Source organism: Rhipicephalus sanguineus, chromosome 9, assembly GCF_013339695.2.
Source record: "Rhipicephalus sanguineus isolate Rsan-2018 chromosome 9, BIME_Rsan_1.4, whole genome shotgun sequence".
NCBI lineage: Eukaryota > Metazoa > Arthropoda > Arachnida > Ixodida > Ixodidae > Rhipicephalus > Rhipicephalus sanguineus.
In genome coordinates, this window is record NC_051184.2 from 58,829,969 (window position 1) to 58,848,416 (window position 18,448).

The following is an 18,448-nucleotide window of genomic DNA, read 5'->3' on the forward strand; positions in this document are numbered from 1 at the left end:
GCGCGTGCATCGATCTCTCTTCCCTCCTCCATTCCTCTATGGAGTCCTAAGCCCACAAACACTGAGTGCCACTAAAGGCTTAGCTGGATGGCCAGCCTACATGCTATATTTCATGTTCTTCCCAATAGGGTCGAAAAAATACCGCGAAAAATTTGTGACCACGACAAAAGAAAGTGCGAATTACATAGGACAGGCCCTTGCTATCGGCGTACGGTTCATCGAAGAATTGTGGACATTACATACGAAAATTCCACGAGACAAGCACTCATGTGCAAGCGCGAACTCATTCAAATCAAAAGAAACTTGAGCGGGTGCGTACACTTTACGGATAATTAAACATTATATATTACTTGTTGTGTATTGACGCATCAGCAGTCTTCTAAACCGAAGCTGCTCTTTGTCGAGCCTTTCATTTCCGGGATCCGTGGTAACGCTTGTGGGCATCATAACCGGGTATGCGCCACACACATTGGGTAAATCCCACTACTCACCACTGGTCCACTAAAAATGAAGGCAACAGTTAGCCCAACAAATGGGCGTTTGCCACAGAAAACTGTGCGGCCTATCAGAAAGCTATGATCATCATAAAAGCTTATGGGCCACAAAAATGGGTGAATCCGACTACACACAACTTCCACTAAAAAAGGAAAAAGAGAACAGTTAGCCCAAGAAATGGCGTGCGCATTACCACAGTCACGTGATACTATGTGGTTATAAAAGGTGATGGCTATACTACCACCTCAAAGCTTAACAAAGAGTGTTTAATAAACAGCAGTGATAAAACATATCTGAAAGACGCGCAAAATAGAGAAATGCGTTAGCCGGACGGAGGGAGCGCCACCAGGTTCGCTGTTTCATCGGTGTCTGCGAAGCCGATCTGGTTGAATTTTTTTCTGTAAATGTTGCCGCTTCTTCAATATACAGGCCAGGGGTCGGCAACCTACGGCCCGCGGGCCGCATGCAGACCACAGGGGCTGTATTGTGCAGCCCCGGCACAACGTCCAGAACCTCTTGTCGCTTCCTGTCCGGAGACCAGAGGGTGGTATTTTGTACGCGTTCTGTGACGGAACGGAACGAAACGCCACGAGAGGGAGCAAATAGTCAAAAGGCGAGCTGAGGGAATTCAGAAATGTCTACAGCGCTTGAAGAAATATAGAATCATTATAACTCAATATCAGCCTTGGCAGGCATTGTTTTGCGGAGCTTCAAACTTAAAGAGCGCGATGACTTTAACAATTTATTTGTGTTAATGTCTTGAGTGGACGCTAGGTGGTGTCGTAATTTCACGAGTCGTTTGCTAGTGGGGGGCTGGTTACGATTTTCGCAAGCTATCGCCTCGGGATTTGAGTCATCCAGACACAAAGCAGGCTAATTCGACTCTCAGGTCCCAGCGCTTACGATTTCGTCCAATACAAGTCGTCCGGAGGCCGTTCTGTATTCGTTCTATCGGACGTAACGACGCCTCCGACCGTTCTGTGCCAAAATGATGGACAGCACTGCCGTTCCCGGTTGGTAATCTCACGTCTGACCGTCACAAGAGCCTCTACCAATCCCGTGCGGTTCCCTCTCGCTCTTCCGTGACGTTTCGTTCCGTTCTCTCTCTGAACGCTTACAAAATAGCCCCCTTGTACGGCGGTTTTGACCTCACATGAGGTTAGACAGGAACAAAGAAAGACCGCTAATATTTGCCAGTGTTTCCCATCTTCACACTTAGCCAGATAATCTCTCACGATTATTGTTAATTATAACGATTAATAATTGTTACTCTATTCTATTTATCATAGATAACGATTATTGTTATTCCTTGTTAACATCTATACTGATAACTATCTATGTGTGTTGATGATAGAGAACGATTCTTGTCAACTCGCCGAAAATTTTTCTCTTTGCGTGCAAAGCCCCCCCCCCCTGATTTCGCTCTCCAGCTCGAAAGGTTGCTGACCCCTTGAGGAGTTTGTGAGCCGATAGTCAGCGCCTGTCCGGTGCCATTCCTTCTTTCCTCATTCCGAAATTTACGCCGTATCTTTTACCCATGTACGACCACCAACTCGCCGACTTTGCATCGTGCTTGCCAGCTGAGAATTCTGGCTTACCAAACTAGTTTGCCAGCTGCGAATCCAGAGGCCCGAATGTCAATCTTTTAACCCCGTCAGGCGCGAGTTATGACGGACTGTCTGCAAATGGGTCAAACCCGAACAACATAGTTCCAAGGGCGCTCCCTATTACATTCCGAGAAAGAAAAGCAGGTAATATTGTTGTTTCATAGGAGTTTCAGTAATTAGCTTTAGTTAGCATGTAAATAATTATTTAATTATTGCGCATCCAGTCAACTTCCCTTTTAAATAAGAACCAAATGGGAGGCTTAACTGTGGGCGCACATTTTTTGTTGCATTCATTTCGAGCTAGAAAATTAACTTTTTCCATACTCAGCACACTGATGTTATAGGTGTGTACACATTAACTGTGCAGAAGGTTCGTTTCACCCTACACTGCAATGTAGCCTACTCGTTCTTGGCCAGTAGTCCAATGCTCTGGCCAAAAACAAGATGTGTCCACAGATGTCGACATCGCGCCTCAAGGGATTAACCTTCTCCTTCTTTCCAGCCTTGCAAACCCGACCTCATTAAGAAGCAGGTGTTTCCTGATGTAAACGTGGCGTTCGCAGAGAGCAATCATTCCTACATCTTTCTTTATGAAGACGAGGATTCGATCAAATACAAAGTGAGTCCTGCAGCCCCTATCATTTATATATATATATATGTATATATATATATATATATATATATATATATATTATATATATATATATATATATATATATATATATATATATGTGTGTGTGTGTGTGTGTGTGTGTGTGTGTGTGTGTGTGTGTGTGTGTGAAAAAAGAGATGGATAGTGTGTGTGGTTGTGCCTAGCTGTGCGTATTTGTTTGTGCGTGTGTGCACAGTCCACACAGTGGACCTTCTTTGGGTGGGTAGTCTGCGCACGCGCGGTGACGTAGACGAGGGCACGCACCATGCTTTTTGGTGGCCACAGCTCAACGAAGGGAGCGAACCGAGTGACGCCTGGCGTTGCAAGACCAAAGAAAGTTCAAATCAAGGACTTCCAGATCGTTTACGGGCACGCGGAGGACATTCCGCCTTTCTCATTTTCCTACGCTGCCCTCTGCCGTTTCGGTAGGGGCCAGCAGAACCGGCATCGCCAGAGCGAGATAATTAAAGAGGCGTTTCGCGACCTTACCGCAAGGGGAAAGGCGCATTCGTCGCGGCATCGTGAAGAAAGGGGGATTTCGGAGGCCAAGTGCCACCATATTATATTACGACGATCGCCACCAGAGGCGCTGTTATGACCTGAAAAAAAATCCCGCCATATCCACGAAGTGAACGACTGAGGAGCTGGCTCGCAGATAATCGGGATTTGCGTGCGTTATTACCATCATCAAGGCTCTCGAAGAACAAGCGGAAGAAGGCTTCTCTTTCGCGCGAGCGTGCGCACGCTACAGTTGGCTATGCAATATTTAGTTTTGCCTGCGTTAAAATCAAGGCGCTCGAAGAACAAGATGAATTCTCTTTCGCGCGAGCGTGCGCATGCCACAGTTGGCTATGCTATATGTGGTTTTGCCTGCGTTAATATCATCATCAAAGCGCTCGAAGAACAAGAGGAAGAAGACTTCTCTTCCGCGCGAGCTGCACCTGTAGCGGTCGCCACTGGAACTAAGGTTACGCTTACGGCGCGGGACTTTGCCCCAGCTTAAGAACCTGGCGAGCCAGCTCCTAAAATTTACAGTTTTCGTATTTGCGGAGTCGGCAAAAGTAGCAAAACGAGCCTCACGAAGAATGGGAAGAATCTCCATAGCTTGGGCAACATCACGGCTTAATAATAATTATTGGGGTTTAACTGCCCAAAACAACGATATGATTATGAGAGACCCCGTAGTGGTGAGCTCCGGAAATTTCAACGAGCTGAGGTTATTTAACATGCACCTAAACCTAAGCAAACGGTCTTCTAGCGTTTTCACCTCAATAGGAAATGCGGCCGCCGGGGACGGGATTCGATCCCGCTACCTGCGGATCAGCAGTCGAGGACGATAACCACTAGACCAGCGTGGCGGGTAACGCCACGGTTTCCGAACATCATCTCTTCAAAGTACGATGCGATGCAATGAACGTGGCATGCTGACTTTAAGTGAAATACTGCCAAATTTTCTGCAGTGCGTGTGTTCAGTATTCTGAGAAGCATCATTAAAACATACAATCACCTCGTCATGTTGTGCTCATACCTACCTTTACAATACGCTATACATTGCTACTATCGCCATTTTACATGCGCACGCTATTCCTTTGTGCCAGGTAGTTTCTTATTATGACTATAGTCGGATACAGCTTTAGAAGTCTGCGGCATGTCCTCCTCAAAGGCGGATGCACACAAGCCTGCACCAATAAGCGCACACTCATGAGCGACGTCGTCAGCCGGACGGCCGGTGACTCCGCCTTCGGAGAACATAGCCAAGTATACGTGAGTGGGGCAATTTCTTTTGTCGCAGATGAGATCGGCTGCTGCGCTTCGGCCATCTGGGGCGGGGCATTTCGGACTTCTTAAGTTGTGTCCGACTGTAGGTCAAGCTTGGATCAGTATTACCCCACGGTTCTTCAGGAACATAGGCGGGTAGAACCTAAGAAAAAATGTGAGCTCCGCCGACAGTCATCAAGTGCTGTCCTCCCCCACAGAGAATTTGCATAAATGCTCCATCCAATAGGGCCTTACTCATTTGCGTGACGTCAGGCACCTCTGGAATGTTTCACGTTTTCCCATTCAGACACACGTTTGTATCGCTGGTTCCGTCAGCAGCTCTGATATCGATTCTCAGCCAAACGCAATGCTTTAGGTAGTAGCGACGAACCTTCACCTCCTGGTATGCGTAGTGTTTACACTTGCCGAAAAAAAAGCACTTACGGTTCGAGCAGAAACGAGCTAGCACGACCGTCTTTCACAGGTGTAAGGCGGGCGCGCCACGGGTCTATGGCCGGGGCTTACATTCTTTCTTAGGTAAATAAAGCAGTTTTTTGCCAAGACATTCCCGTTTAAGCTGTCCCTTAGGGAAACACACAGTATGCTGATTGAAGGATACTTTCAGTACAAGCAAAGTGCGTCGGCCACACTCGCCCGTCGCGTCACGGGCGATTGAATGTGCATCCATGTTGAAGGAATGCCTCGCTCTAAGCATTCTTGTTGATTTCTACGGTGCAGGCACAGAAACTCAAGGACCCATCCGCGAATCTGCCGCCCAACATGGCCGTACTGCTTATGGACGTCAACCTCGGCCATTTCACCAAAAGCTGCAAATTACGGAATGCCGACCCGTTCAACAGAATAGCAGTCGCCAAGTCGGACTTCGGCGTCAAGTGACAGCGGGCGGAAAAAACACTCTAGGGAGGGAGCACGCGTGCCGCCATTGGGGACTTTCGGCGGCAAGTGACGGACAGACAACACATGCTTGTGTTATTTATTAAAATTCGCAGTCATCAACGTCCTTGTCCTCGGCGATAAACTTCGAATATCGAGAATAACAAGCACTCTGAAAAGAAAGGTCATCAGGACAGTTGCAAAGGCCACTTCTGTCGGCAGAGTCGCTGCTTGTCACGTATACGACTAGCTTAAAGGGGTGATGATGGTGATTACTAGGTTTTTTTGGCACAAAGGCCACTTTCGGCCAAAGAGTGCCACACACAAGGTGGGAATGAGTTGACAATGAGATCACTCGTTGGTGTAAAAGGCTGTATAGAGGCCTAAAATGGATCGTCTAAACATGTAAGTTATAAATGTATTAAAATTATGGCCATGGTAAGTGAGGGTACCTATGACAATAAAATACAAGAGGTGATAATCAAGGTAAACCTAATTCGTTAGTCTATGTGGGTTATTTACAAGCAACGCTAATGCCTCATTGGAACTCTTGAAACCAAGGGTCGGAAGGCACGTGCAGTAATTATCACACCCACAGCGGCAGCATCTCAAAAGATGCGGTGCTATGGGTCTCTTTTAAGTACTTCTTGCAAAAAGTGGGCATCGTTAAAAAACGAAACAACTGATCTCATGCTAAAAAGCGGATCTTCTCCTAGGAACATTGCCGGATGAAGAGGAATACATTGTTATGCCTGCAGGAAAGTGAGTTTTTCTATAAGCTTCTATCTCGCGGCACTCCACAAAGATGTGCAGAACGGTCAGTGGTTCACCACATTTACTACAAGCGGGGGGGTCATCACCAATCACCAGTCAGGAGATGGGAGCGTGTTTTATAGGTGTGTCCTATTCTAAGTCCACAAACAATTACGTCAATATGTCGTATTTTTGTTAGTTGTGCCCATCTTCCTATACGGGGCGTAATAAAGTGAAGCTTGTTTGTCGTTTCATTGTTCCACATTCGCTGCCAATGGTCTCTTAGTTTGTTGCGCAAGAAAGGCTTTAGGTCTAAAGCAGAAACTACTACCTTGGAGTTTGTGGATTTCGTTGCGTTTAATGTTGCAATTTTGTCTGCAATCATGTTCCCTTCAATGCAGCTGTGCCCAGGCACCCAGCATAAGGCGATAGACTGGTTTGAAATAGACGTTGTACATAAAATAGAGTAAAGTGCGTTCAGGACAGGATGCTTATGTTTAGTGAATGACTGTGTAGCCCTTATGACGCTTAAAGAGTCTGAAAAGATAGCAGATCTAAGTAGGTTTGTTTTTTGGATGTTGGACAGCTGATAATATTGCATAGGCTTCTGCAGTAAATATACTGGTTTCTGGATGCAGGACGTCAGAATCAAAAAAAAAAAAAGAATACGGGCCTACAGGCGCGTAAGAAACGCCAGCAGGTGACTTTGACGCGTCTGTGTAAAATTGGGGGCAAGCATACTTTGACTGCAACTCCATAAAATGCATGCGTATGTGGACTTCAGGCGCGTGTTTAGTGACCTCTACAAGTGACGTGTCACAATCTACGAGTTGCCACAGCCATGGTGGCGGGGATATTGCCGGAGCCATCAACTGGTGTTCAAGCAGTGAAACGCCCATATCTTCCCCAACGCTCTTCACACGAAGTGAGAACGGCTCTCTAACCAGAGGTCTGTTATGAAACAGTCGGCCACACGAGGTATCATTAATATAATTGTACAGGGGGTGTTCGCGATTCGCACGTGCATTGATAAAGTATCTAAAGCTGGAGTATGAACGTCGAAGGTGAAGCGACCACTCATTCGACTCAACATACAGGCTCTGTACCGGACTTGTTCTGAAAGCTCCAGTAGCTAAACGTAAGGCAAGATGGTGGACTGGGTCTAGTGTTTTCAATGCGCTTGGGGCTGCAGAATTGTACACAATGAGGCCATAGTCAAGCCGTGAGCACACTATACTCTTGTATAAGTCTAGAAGGCACTTCCGATCGCTACCCCATGTTGTACGCGAGTTTGAGCAGATTCCGTGTTTTCAAACATTTCATTTTCAGATTTTTAAGATGGAAGGTGAACGTAAGTCTAGAGTCCAGAATTACTCCAAGGAACGTATGTTCGTAGCTCACAGAAAGCGCATCGCCCTTGATCGAAATGCTGGGGACTGGCGTCACACCCCTCTTGTTTGTGAACTGCACACATATACTCTTCTGTGTGTTTATTTTGAAGCCGTTTTTGTCTGTCCATTTAGACAACCTGCTTAAACAGAGCTGCACCTGTCGCTCGCAGATAGCAATATTGCATGATTTGAATGCTAGTTGAACATCATCAACGTATACTGAGTAAAACATTGGGCGTGGAACAACCGTGCGGAGTGAATTCATCTCTACAAAAAAAGTGCACAACTAAGCACACCCCCTTGCGGCGCTCCGGTCTCTTGGACAAATGGCCTAGAGAAAGCGTTTCCAACCTTTACTAGAAATGTGCGATAACAGAGGTAGCTTTCAATGATGTTCAACATGTTGCCGCGGACACTGATAGCAGAAAGATCTCGTAAAATTCCAAAACGACATGTAGTATCATATGCTTTTTGAATGTCCAAAAACACCGACAAGAAGCATTATTTGTGTATGAAGGCGTCTCTAATGTCCGCCTCAATACGAAGCAGATGGTCAGTTGCTGATCTGCCCGCCTTAAAACCGCACTGATTTGGGTCGAGCAGCATATGACTCTCCAGTAAATGTAACAGGCGTGTGCTTACCATTTTCTCGAAACATTTGCAAAGGATGCTGGTAAATGCAATGGACCTATCGCTACTAGGTAATGATGGATCTTTTCCCTCTTTCAAAATTGGTATTATGATATAGCCTCTTTTTAAGCAGAATACACCCAGTCCACCACATATTATTGAAAAGGGACAAGAGAGTTTTCTTGGTTTCGACGTGCAAGTGTTCTATCATTTCATAAATGATCTGATCAGATCCAGGAGCAGATTTGTTACAGCTGTTCAGCGATGGCTGGATTTCTGCTAAATTAAATGGACGGTTGTAGGCCTCAGTTAGTTTGCACTTTCTTTCTAATCGGTACCGCTCTATTTGTTCTTTATATCTCAGGAATGAGTCTGTGTAGTGTAACGAACCGGAGATGTACTCAAATTGTGCCCACAAAGAGTCTGCCTGGTCCTCGAGGCACCAGAGGTAGTGAGTATGACCGCCGCCCTTTTATTCTAATAACTCTTTTCCACACTTTGCTTTCATCAGTGTAAGAGTTTATACTCGATACGTATTTTTGCCAACTTTCTCGTCTGGCTTGTCAGCGCGTCCTTCTGCCCTGCGACTTTACACGCTTAAACTTTGCTAGGTTTTCCACAGTTGGGGAGTCGCGGAGCAGTCCCCATGCCTTATTTTGCTTACTACGAGCTTTTTTACATTCATCATTCCACCAGGGAACCCTCCGTTTTCCCATCCGTCCAGATGTTCTGGGGATAGCTTTAGACGCGGCATTTAATATAACTGCTGTTAGAAAAGCAACTGCATCATCAATGCTTAGAACACGTATTTCTTCCCGTGGCATATACGTAAGTTCTTGGAACATCTCCCAGTTGGCAAGGTCCACCTTCCAGCGTGGGGTCTGCGGCAGACATTCACACTGCTCTGTTGTTTTGAGAAATGTAGGGGAGTGGTCACTGCCATAGAGCTTTTGAAGAACTTTCCACTGCAAGAGTGGTATAAGTGTAGGGGATACAATACTTAAATCTATGGATGAGTAGGTGTTGTGTGTAGTGCTGTAAAATGTACCTTCTTTCTTATTTAGCATACATGCTCCTGTACAAAAGAGGAAGTTTTCTATTAATCGTCCTCTCGCATCCCAGCGGGAGTCGCCCCACAGTGTGCTGTGTGCGTTTAAGTCTCTAAGTACTAGATATGGCTCTGGCAGCTCCTCTATCAGAGCATGAAATTCCTTTCTTTGAAGTGAGTAACTCGAAGGGATGTTTAGAGAGCATACTGTAACAAGAGTGTTTAACAGCACAGTTCCAACAGCAACCACTTCAAGGGCCGTTTGGAGTTTTAATGGCTGCATTCTTATCAAGGATAATTGCGACGCCACCAGACGACGCGACAGTGTCATCGCGGCCCCTGCAAAAAACAGTGTACTGGGAAAGGAAGTTAACGTGTTTTGATTTTAAGTGTGTTTCTTGCACACACAACACCTTTGGATTGTATTCTTGGAGGAGCTCTTGGACATCATCAAGTTTTCTGATAAGATCTCGAACGTTCCATTGTATAATTTGTGTCTGTGTATCCATATTGATTTGTTTGTTAGGTAAATAAGTTAGTGCTGTGTGTAGCGAAATGTTTCTTACGAATAAAGAGCTGTCTCTGGCCCTGTAATTCGGATTTTTTTCTGTTTTTTTTTGAGCGGTCGAGAGATTCTCGCCGCTCCTTAGGTGATGGCTGTGCCATCACGCTTGGCGTGGTGTCCATTGCCTCACCGGCGGCGCTGGACATCTGCTCTTGCGAGAGCTGTGTGCGCTTGGGCCTCGCCTCAGGAGGTGTGGCCTTCAACTTCATCAACTCGGAGGTCGATGGGTTCTCCTTCGGGGGACGGCAAAGCAGCTGCTGCTGCTGTCGCCAAAGGGGCTGGCATAGCCGTGACCACCTTCCTGGTGGGCCGGGCCGAGGTCGGAAACTGCTGCAGCGCTGCCCCCTTACGCACTGCATGAGCATACACTGCGGTTTGAAGAAATGACATGAGTCTTCGCGCTTCCTGAGATGAAATATTCTCTTTTACTTTGAGAGTAACAATTTATTTTTATTTTTTCCAAGTCGGACAAGATCCTGAGTATGCTAGGTGTGGGCCGTCGCAGTTTGGACAGTGGTATGAGCCGCTACTGCAGTTGCCTAGCGGGTGATCATGAACACCGCACTTTGCGTACGTTTGGCGGCCTCGGCAGCTCAGCGAACCATGGCCGTATCTCTGACAGTCGAAACATCGGCGTAGGTTAGGGATATAAGATCTCACGGATTTTGCAGTAGCCAGTTTCAAGGGTCTCTGGTAGCACACTCGAGGAAAAGGCGATGACGAGATGCTTTGTGGGAATGTCTTTGTTGTCACGTTTTATTTTAATTCTCTGCACGTTGGTTACCTGCTGTTCCTTCCACCCCTCTAACAGCTCCTCCTCATTCAGGTTCAAAAGATCATCATCAGAGACAACCCCTTTGCTCGAGTTCATCGAGCGATGTGGGGTCACAGAAACTGCAACGTTTCCGAATGCCACAACGTTAGTCAACTTTGCATGCTGGAGCTTGTCGCGAGCTTCCAGGAGGAGATCGCCGCTAGCCAGTTTCGTGACTTTGTAGCCAGGTCCTAGTGTATGTGTAAGCACTTTAGCAACTGGGAATGGTGAAATTGATCTCATATTCTTTTCGGGGTTGGAGCTATGAACAACGTGGAAGTGCGGGAAAGTTTCCTTCTGTCTCTGCTGTCCAAGTAGTTGCACGATTTCCTCGGTGCGTCCTCTTTTTGAGAGAGAACGATCAGGTAGCTTAGGGAACGCAAAGCCCATGAATGTGAAAAAGGATTCGGCAGCTGTGCCAAGCGCCCACCATTGAGCCCAACAAGGGGACATGACAAGGTTTGTACATGAGCCAAGCTTGCCCAACGTCAGCTGTACACAGCCACTATAACCAAATATGTCATAACCAAGGTCGGCTACTCCACACAAGGTTAACCCAAGCCGCCTATGAAGATCAAGAAGTAATTGAAGAGGAGACAGGACGGCAATGATAGGAAATAGGACAGAAAAAGATCAGAGAGGAGGACAGGAAAAGGCGACCAGCCGATGTATGGGGCAGATTTCACGCCCCCCCCCCCTCTTAGGTGACTAGGGGGGTCAATGTATGGGGCAGATTTCTGGAAGGGGGGGGGGGGGCGCCCTCCCTTCTGCCCCCTCCACCCCGTGCGCACGCCTATGATCTCAACACGTCGCTGGCGCGCGATAAACAACGCGAGCAACGGACGGTTCATGCTGCTGGCACGTTTGTACCACAAAAAACACGCGCTCGAAAAACGATTACTAAAAAAAGCACCAAGATAGTGCTCGCTAGATGCTTCAGCGTAAAAAATGCTGCGCACATCCGCCAAGGATTCCCTACTAGAAACTGATTTTTATATTACTGGAATGCTAGACTTCCCCACCAACCAACAGTGATAAGGTGCGTTCGTTTTTTCCAGGCATGTGAGGAGCACGGTAGAGCACCGTGACGATGACTGAAATGCTAGTTGGCACCCCCACCTTTCTGGTTTTCCTCAATATCCAATCATCGCGCACCAAAGTTGACAATTTGGCGATTGTCGCCTTTCGCGATCGTTTCAGAATACGGCCCCAGGATGCCAGCAATTGGCAGCGCGAGGGCGCGTTAATCGACAACTCGAAGCAGCTGGACGTTTAATAAAGGAGATCGGTTCCACAAAATCCCGCAAGTTGGCGGAAGGGCTATGAAAAGGGGTAATTTGACAACCACTCATTTGTAGCCCAAAGTCCTTGTCCATCTCCGGAGTGGGACAAATTTTTCGTCAAATAAGAGACATTATTTTCAGAATATTCTTTACGAATTTTCTTGTAGCTTCGTGCTACGAAGGAGTGGATGCAAATTTTTTATTTCAGAACTCTTCCTTCACCTTGTGGGGAGCAGCAGAAATTATTTCACATACTCACTGAAAGGTAATATTACTGCGGACAAGGCAACGTAGTTGAGCCGCTAGAGCATCCCCCCCACAATAAGGAAGGGCAATTACCTTTCCAAAGAGGTGTACCAACGTCGCCAGACTAATAGAACAGCATAATAAAGGCCGCTAACCTCGATGCACAAACATTTTCTTGTTGTTAAGGCGAGCCCCGCCACGGTGGTCTAGTGGTTATGGCGCTCGGCTGCTGACCCGAAGGTCGCGGGATCGAATCCCGACCGCGGCGGCTGCATTTTCGATGGAGGCGAAAATGTTTGAGGCCCGTGTACCTATGTTTAGGTGCACGTTAAAGAACCCCAGGTGGTCGAAATTTCCGGAGCCCTCCACTACGGCGTCTCTCATAATCATATAGTGGTTTTGGGACGTTAAACACCAGATATTATTATTATGTGGTTAAGGCGAAGCCTAAAGTGCCTCCTTACGCGGTTTCACAAGCGAAACACGGCAGGTGAATAAAGTGGTACGACAACTCACGTGACGCACGTCACTAACAGCGTCATGTTGCGACGTCACCACAGGACGCTAGTTCGAAGATTTGTGACGTCATCATTACGTGACAAATATTTGAATGAATATTAATGAGAACTAACAGACAGCAATGCCAAGGAAAGTATAGGGGATGTTATTTGTAGTGTAGTGAACAATATAGACGACGACGAAGCAGCCAAGAAAGCAAGCCACATCGTGAGTGGTAGCCACGCGACCCGAGCTTGCGCTTGCTTGGATTTTGGACCCTCAACGTTCCTCGACGTTCCTCGTCGTCCCTTCACGTTTGTACGTGAATAAACCACGTGACAGTAGCAATTAGCATAGAAATATGAAGCAAATAAAGTGGACGAAAAGACAACTTGTCGACGGCAGGGACCCAACCTGTGACCTTCGAATAACGCGTCCGATGCTCTACCACTGAGCTACGGCGGCGAGTCATCCCGGTCCCTGCGGCAGCAAGTTTCCTTTTCGTCCACTTTACTTTCTTCACATTGGATTTTGGACCCTCAACGTTCCTCGACGTTCCTCGTCGTCCCTTCACGTTCGTACGTGAATAAACCACGTGACATTTGGTGGAGGTACGTGGATTCTCCGTACGAACCTGGAACTTCGCTCTCGCAAGCTCCCCCCTGTCCGTGACACCAACATGGCCAACGAGACCCCTCCCCAGGCTGGACCTTCGGCTGTCCACGTCACCTGCGGCGCCGTGTATCCCCAGCGAGATCCGCTCATCTTCTCCGGCTCAGGTGAATCAGACGTGGAAGATTGGTTGTTGAGGTACGAAAGAGTCGGCGCCAGTAACAAATGGGACGACCAAATGAAGCTTGGCTACGTCACGTTTTATCTCGCGGACATCGCGCAGCTGTGGTATCACAACCACGAGGCTGAAATTCCAACTTGGGCAGCTTTCAAGACTGCTGTTACAGACGTGTTTGGGCGGCCTACGGTTCGCAAGCTTCACGCCGAGCAGCGCTTGCGTCAACGTGCGCAGCAACCGGGCGAGAACTACGCGGGCTACATCGAGGATGTCCTGAATCTGTGTAACCGCGTGAACTCCGCCATGACCGAGGAGGACAAAATCAGGCACATCCTGAAGGGCATCGAGGACGGCGCCTTTCAGATGCTGCTCGCGAGAAACCCTACCACGATCGCGGCACTCGTCTCACTCTGTCAGAGCTTCGACGAGTTGCGTAGACAGCGTGCGATCGCCCGTCAAGCCCTCACGACGCCCGACATGCTCTCAAGCTTGCAGCTAGCTGCCCACCCTGGCGATCAGCAGCCGCTTTTGTCCACGATCAAGGACTTCATCCGCGAGGAGGTAGCGCGCCAGCTATCATTACTGCCGCTCACGCACGAGCCTGCGCAGGCTCTGGCTCCAGACCTACAACACGCCATTCGAAGCCAAGTTGCGGAGGCCCTCCCACCGATTCTCCAACAAGCACCCGTCACTGCACCGCTTACCTACGCCGCCGTCGCTGCTCGCCCGCAGCAGCCTACGCCATATTCTCGACCTGCCATGGCACCCCATCCCTTGCCGACGACCGTGAACGCCGCGTCGCATACCTTCGCGAGACCTTCGACTCAATTTTACCGCCGCTCAGACGCGTGGAGAACGACAGACAATAGGCCCATCTGCTTCGCCTGTGGTATCGCTGGACACGTCGCCCGCTACTGTCGCCAATGTCCTCCATTTGACGCCGTGGGCAGGCCTGTTGCGTCGTCGTCAAGGGCGCCACCAAGGTACACTCTTGACGATCAACGATCCTACGCCAACCACCGATCACCATCACCTCGACGGCGCTCCGTGTCACCAATGCGTCGTCGACCTACTACGGAAGAGGGAAACTAATCGCTGAAGTTCCGGAGGCAAGAGCTGCATGCGAGTCGAACTGCTCAAGGCCTCCATCTTTTTCGCCGCTAAACGTTATCGACGTCAATGTTGAAGGGACCGCCGCACAAGCGCTTATTGACACAGGAGCCGCCGTTTCCGTAATCTGCGAGAACCTATGCCGCAAGTTAAAAAAGGTGACCACGTCGCTCTCGGGACTAATGCTCCGCACGGCCAGCTCACAGTACATAGCACCTTCTGCTGTGTGCACCGCGCGCGTCATTATTCAAGGCGAACTGTACGTCATCGAGTTTTTCGTGTTAGCGTCATGCTCCCACGACGTTATTCTCGGCTGGGACTTTCTTTCGCGTCATCGTGCCCTCATAGACTGCTCCCGTGCAGAAGTCGCCCTTACGCCGCTGCAAACAGCTCTTTCGGTGGATCCCCTTCCCGACGCTTACAAACTTGTCGTTGCTGCGGACACAGATATAGCCCCGAAAACGTCCACCCTGGTAGCCCTGACCTGTAAAGCCGCTCCAGACGGAACTGTTCTGTTCGACCCGTCCGAGGTATTTCTCCGCCGCCGCGGCTTGCGACTACCGTTTGCCGTACTCGCCGTTGAATCGGGTGCTACAATTATGCTGGTTGCGAACTCACTGACATCCTCAGTTACATTACTTCGCGGGGAATGTTTGGGCAACATACAAGACGTTGACCTGCTGCGTTCTCTGGAGTTTGCTGCAAACCAACCCGACCTCCAGCTGAATGCCATAACACCACCTGTTGCCACTTCTCCCGCTCCAGACATTTTCCACCCTTCCGTTGCCGCTGATCTATCGCCGACACATCGACGCGAACTCTTAGCCCTTCTTCGAGAGTTCCGCTCTTCCTTTGATTGCGCTCAACCATCATTGGGGCGTACAACGAGCATCACGCACCACATTGACACCGGTGGTAATGCTCCCTTACGCCAACGACCATATCGAGTTTCAGCGGAAGAGCGGCGTATTATCAACGAACAAGTCGACGATATGCTCAAGCGCGGTGTCATCCAGCCATCCCAGAGCCCCTGGTCGTCCCCTGTTGTGCTTGTGCGCAAAAAGGATGGATCAATTAGATTCTGTGTCGACTACCGCCGCCTCAATAAAATAACTCGGAAGGATGTATACCCGCTGCCACGCATCGACGATGCTCTCGATTGCTTGCAAGGAGCAGAATATTTCTCGTCGTTGGATTTACGCTCGGGTTATTGGCAAGTTCCGATGGCCGACCCTGACCGATCGAAGACTGCATTCGTCACTCCTGACGGGCTGTATGAATTTAACGTCATGCCGTTCGGACTCTGCAACGCCCCAGCTACCTTCGAACGGATGATGGACAACATCCTTCGCGGCTACAAGTGGAATACCTGCCTCTGCTACCTTGACGACATTGTCGTTTTTTCTCGCGATTTTCCGACTCACCTTACTCGCCTTCGTGCAATTCTCACGTGTCTCACCTCTGCTGGCCTTCAACTTAACATCAAGAAGTGCCATTTTGCGGCGCGCCAGCTCACAATACTAGGCCACGTCGTTTGCAAGGAAGGCGTTCTTCCGGACCCCGCGAAACTCCGCGCCGTGGCCGAATATCCGAAGCCCAACTCTATGAAGACGCTTCGAAGTTTTATTGGGCTGTGCTCGTATTTTCGTCGATTTGTGCGCGACTTCGCTTCTATTATCGCGCCTCTTACCAATCTACTGACAGCCTCCAACGGCCTGTCTGCTTGGTCACAGGAGTGTGACGAGTCTTTTATGACGCTACGGCGCTTATTAACGTCGCCTCCGATACTTCGTCACTTTGATCCTAATGCGCCTACGGAGATCCATACCGACGCCAGCGGGGTCGGTCTTGGCGCAGTACTGGCTCAACGAAAACAAGGATATGAAGAATACGTCGTTGCTTACGCGAGTCGAACCCTCAAGAAAGCCGAGTGTAATTATTCCGTCACAGAGAGTGCCTCACCATTATCTGGGCTTTGGCCAAGTTCCGCCCGTACCTTTATGGCCGCCCATTCGAAGTAGTGACGGACCACCATGCCCTATGTTGGCTGTCATCGCTGAAGGATCCGTCGGGACGCCTCGGTCGTTGGGCGCTTCGCCTGCAGGAATACGACATTCGTGTTGTGTACCGATCCGGCCGCAAACACTCGGACGCTGATGCCCTATCCCGCTCGCCGCTACCGGCTGTTCTTGTTCTTGTTCTTGTTTGCCTTCAACTATGGCTCACACCCACTGCGGGGGATTGGCCAAGAAGTGAGTGGTTTTATAACATGTTAGAATACTTTAGAAAGGAGGTTACAGAATAGAAACTTTACAAGTTTGATAGAAAATTTTGGCGCTCGATCAAATATGAATATATATAGTAATAATGAAATAAAAAAAAAAAATCAATGGCCGAATCTTTAAAAATATATCCATGTCTCGACACACAAGGATAATAATATAGATTATCTAGTTAACCGATTGGTTTCATTGAGGTAATCCCGCACAGCCACGCAAACCTTCGCATTGGAGAACCCAGAAATAGAGGCTCCAAAAGACAAAATCACAGGCACAGATAAATTCAATCCTATAGCCCGTAAAGGTGTTTCCAAAAGGATTTTTCGTGCTGTAGTATATCGCCTGCAGGTCAGAAAGAAATGATCAATAGTTTCTAGCTCACCACAGAAAGCGCACAGTGGAGAAGGTGCCTGAGCAGACCTGTGTTGATAGAAATTTAGTTTCGGTACACGACAGGGCCAATTGACTTCGCAGACATGCCGTTGGAGCAACGCAAGGACGCGTGGATTTCCCATCTTCTCGACTTTCTGACTGACCCATTAGCACATCCAGCCTCAAGAACTATCCGTCGTCAAGCCACGCATTTCACTATTCGAGACGACCTCCTCTATCGGCGGAATTACGCGTCTGACGGTCGGAGGTGGCTGCTAGTGATACCACGCCACATGCGCACGGAAATCTGTACTGCTTTCCACAACGACCCGCAAAGTGCTCACGCCGGCGCTCTCAAGACCTACAACCGCCTGCGCCAGCGATACTACTGGCGCGGCATGTATACTTTTGTGCGCAAGTACGTACGTGCTTGTACTGCTTGTCAGCGCCGTAAAGCTCCACCTGAACGCCCAGCCGGTACACTTCAGCCTCTGCCTTGTCCGGCGCGTCCATTTGATCGCGTCGGTATCGACTTACACGGACCGCTTCCCTCGACTTCTTCTGGAAATAGGTGGATAATTGTCGGCGTAGACCACCTCACACGTTACGCGGAAACTGCAGCCCTGCCCACAGCAACAGCAAGAGAAGTTGCGTTTTTCATCTTACGCAACTTTGTCCTTCGCCATGGTGCTCCCCGTGAACTTTTGAGCGACAGAGGGCGTGTTTTTCTGTCTGACGCTATTCAAGCATTGCTCGCTCAGTGCAACATCATTCATCGCATGACGACCGCATATCACCCGCAAACGAATGGCCTCACTGAACGATTTAATCGCACTCTCGGCGATATGCTGACAATGTACACCGCATCAGACCAGACCAATTGGGACACCGTCCTTCCGTTTGTCACGTACGCGTACAACACCGCTACGCATGCGACCACAGGTTTTTCGCCTTTCTTTCTCTTGTACGGACGCGATCCATCATGCACGCTTGACACTATGCTTCCCTACACGCCTGACTCATCTCAGTACACTGCAATTTCTGACGTTGCCAGATACGCCGAAGATTGCCGACGATTGGCCCGTTCGCTGACAACCGAGGACCAAGGCCGTCAGAAGCTAAGGCACGACACCGATCGACCTCTCCCTACTTTTACGACAGGTGCCCTGGTTTGGCTTTGGATCCCACCGAACACTCCGGGCCTTTCGTCGAAATTACTTGCCCGATATCACGGGCCCTACCACATTCTCACTCGTACGTCCC